The sequence below is a fragment of the Corapipo altera genome, unplaced genomic scaffold (assembly GCF_003945725.1).
Source record: "Corapipo altera isolate COAL_440 unplaced genomic scaffold, ASM394572v1 51, whole genome shotgun sequence".
Taxonomy (NCBI): domain Eukaryota; kingdom Metazoa; phylum Chordata; class Aves; order Passeriformes; family Pipridae; genus Corapipo; species Corapipo altera.
The window spans coordinates 8,741,239-8,744,913 of NW_020884892.1; the positions used below are offsets into that span (position 1 = coordinate 8,741,239).

At 37.8% G+C, this 3,675-nt stretch overlaps 1 long non-coding RNA gene across 1 annotated transcript in view; it reads right to left on the bottom strand.

Annotated features, from left to right (window-relative positions):
• Window positions 1-2,982, bottom strand: part of LOC113948279 — a 6,864-nt gene extending 3,882 nt beyond the window's left edge. The window contains exon 1 of the long non-coding RNA XR_003528078.1: window positions 2,942-2,982. This is a non-coding gene — a long non-coding RNA (uncharacterized LOC113948279). The remainder of the gene's footprint in view (window positions 1-2,941) is intronic.
• Window positions 2,983-3,675: the final 693 nt, after the last annotated feature.

Below are 3,675 nucleotides of genomic sequence, written 5' to 3' on the forward strand. Positions count from 1 at the left end.
AATCTAAATCTAAATCTAAATCTAAATCTAAATCTAAATCTAAATCTAAATCTAAATCTACCCTCTTTCAGTTTAAAGCCATTACCCTTTGTCCTGCCACAGGCCCTTGTAAAAAGTCCCTGTCCAGCTCTCTTGTAGCCCCCCTTTACGTATTGAAAGGTGATATAAGGTCATCCCAGAGCAATCTCTTCTGCAGGCTGAACAGTCCCAGCTCTCTCAGCCTGTGCTCATGTGGGAGGTTCTCCAACCCCCTGATAATCTTTGTAGCCTTCTGGATCTGCTTCAACAGGTTCATGTCTTTCTTATGTTGAGGAACCCAGAGCTGGAGGCAGCGCTCTAGGTGAGGTCTCACAAGGGCAGAGTAGAGCAGCAAAATCACCTCCCTCAACCTGCTGGCCACACTTCTTTTGATTCAGCCCAGGCTACCAGTTGGCTTTCTGGGCTGCAAGCACACACTGACAGATCATGTTCAGGTTTTCATCCACCAGTACCCCCAAGGAATTCTCCACAGGGCTCTTCACAATTCACTTTTTGCCGAGCCTGTATCCGTATTTGGGATGGCCCTGGCACAGGTGAAGATCCTCTTCCATAGGAAAAGGAAGACTATTTGAAATTAGCAGTTGGCTGGTAATTTCTTTTTTTTTTTTTTAACTGTCTGAAGATGTGGACAGAGATGTAAGTTATTATGAGATCTTTCCTAATCTTACTCTTTTCCTTAGTGTCAGGATCAGCCAAACGTATACAATTTCTGACAAATGTTGTCCAGTCTGTGATGAACAACTTCAGTTGTGGAGAGTCTACAGTTTCTCCAGGCAGCTTATTCCAGTATTAATTTTACCAAGAGAAAATTTTCTTACTATTTAGTCTTACTTTCCCACCTTTTTGGTTTTTTTCTGACCATACCAGATGCAGAGAACAGTTGATTCCCTGCTCATTTTCAATAGCCTTTTATGTACTTATGTCAACAAGCCTTTTGTTGCCTGGAAAAAACATAATCTTCTTTTAAAACACGAAGATGCAATGGTGCAGAACAGCAGCTATAACACTGTGGATGTCTGAGAAGCTCTGTGGACTGTCATGAACTCATCTGCTCCTCAGCATGGTTTCACAGGCCAGGTGTGGATCACTTGCTACTGATGAAACACCCATTGTCTGTCCATAGGCCACAATTTGGAAACCATTGATATAGATTACTTTTCAGTGAGAACTCCTTGGTGAGACAGCTCATTCTGGTAGTCTGTTAGTATTGATATTTGATGTGCGTAATACTTCTCACCATGTACCAGATAGTGGAGACAGTTTCTTTTCTGTAGTTTGCAAAGATTTTTTTATTATTTTTTTTTTACTGCAGGCACATGGGAGCCTAACCACTATAGGACAGGTGAGAGGATGAGGCACTTTGAGATTTGCGTGAATGGTTATTCTTCAAAAACAGGATTTGCAGTTAGAGGAATATATATGGAATTAGTTTAGACTAAGCCTTACTGTACAAAACATTTTAATCTTGTATTTAAACAGAGAGCAGAGGTTAAACTCTGCCTGTGTTAAGAAATCATCCAATTACCTTACATTTGGTGAATTATGGATCACAGATCTGAAATACGAAATTATGTACAGATAGTAGCATAATTGAGAAGGTATTTAAATGAGTTTGAGTGCACACTTTTGTTTTGCTTGAACATAGATGTTTTCTTTGAGCGGTCTTAATCAGTTGCTGAAGAGCATCTCTATTACCATCTTACTATCCTCAGAGCTTCATTTGGATGTTTTATTTTCGGTCAGTGAGTTGTTAAGTTAATTTATGTTGTGTTCTTTCTTTGTGTTCCAAATGCCCACATATTTGGGGTTAACACATGGATAAAAACTAGATGACTGGTCTAAACTCTCTGCATCCTGTGTTCTTGTTAACACTCTGTGACAGGACAGCCATTGAGCCCTCTTTGCTTTGCTTCTGGACACTGATCTTTGTTCAGCTGCAAGATCTAAAGGGGTCCTTGTATTCTTCATTCATTATTCAGCTATCAACTAACTTTGTGACAATTATTCCTGAACAAGGACTCTCTCAAATGTTGAAAAGTTTTTAAAATTCCCCAGGTATCTTACGACTGCAATGCTTTGTGACTTTTGCCCTTTTAACAACCACCCAACATGTTCCATGCTTACTGCATAGGGAATTATTTCTGTAAGAGAAACGTGATCCTAATATGTTTTATCTGAAGATAGAAGAATGCTGGCTGAGGTACAATGAAAAACAGCATCACATAGCATCAAATGAAGTGGGAATTAAAATTCATCTGTTTTTCATGCTTGATTGACTTCTGGAATCATTGAAAACTCTGACATGTTAAAAGGCAAGGGCCATGTGCCATAATGAGTCTCAATCACTTGACTTTAACAGTCAGATTGAAAATCTTTCCTCTTTGCATATTAAATTTTATTAGGAATATTAGACTAATAAATGCAGGTTTTGCCGCTCATAGTAAGGATATTTTTCAAATTCAATTTGATTGTGCAGAGTACAGTACTGTAAAAGTGGATAAGGATATAGGTAAAGCTGGCTAAACATTGTTAAAACATAAATGTTTAACCTGGAAAAAGCCTAGTGACTCTGAACAGGTGCCTGGATTCACCACAGAATCAGCTAGGAAGAATCTACTATAGAATACCAAAGTATGAAATTTGAATCTATCTAAAATGCATCTGTACAGTGCTCTAACTCTCACAGCTAAAGAAATTTCTCTCTTGGGTAAATATGAACAATTTTTTACCTATATGACAGAAACAGGTCTACAGTTACATCTGTCATTTTAAGAACTGTTAAGGGGATTTTCAGGGCAGTACTAGAGCTGTGACAATTGAAACACGTTTACTTTCAGGCCTTTTAGTGGTATGGAAATTTGATGATATATTTCTGCAAACATAAGTCTACATTTATGGTCACCTACCGTAAGTGCTGCTTTAGCAGGAGCGTTGCACTTGGTGATCTTCAGAGGTTCCTTCCAACCCCAACCATTCCATAAATCTATGTGATTGTGACATCACTTACAGCTAACCAAAGGCCTTGTGCTCTGGGTTGGCTTGTGTTAGGGCTGATGCTGTCCAATATATTCAGTAAGGATCTAGAAAGGGGTTGATGTGACAAGTTGCTAATATAAGCATCTAAAAAGAATTATAGAAGGATCTCATGGCACTAAATTACTGGACGATGAAATGATAGAAAAAATTCCATGCAACATAAAGTGATTCACAAGAGAAAAACAATCTTGTATTTATGCATCCAGTGATGAACTTTGAACTGCTATTGCTGTGCAAAAATGAGGTTGTTGGGTTATCACAACCAATTTTATATACTCAGAGCAGTAATCAAATCTGAGAAAGACAACGAAGTCTAAGGATTTTTTAGCATGGATTAACAAACAAAATAGGCATTATTATGCCTCTGTACAAATCCATGATGTGCCCTCATAATGAATACACTATATAATTTCTCATTCCTTCACCCTATTTCATTAGATAAATAGAGATAGTAAAAGAAATTTTTAAAAGAGGTACAAAAAAAGGCATTAGAAACGATCAAAAATAGTCAAAGATAGGGATATTCTTCTCTAGGAGAAACAAATAAGCAGACTAAGATTTATCAGCCTGGAAACTCCTCAGAAGAGTCTATAAAATCAT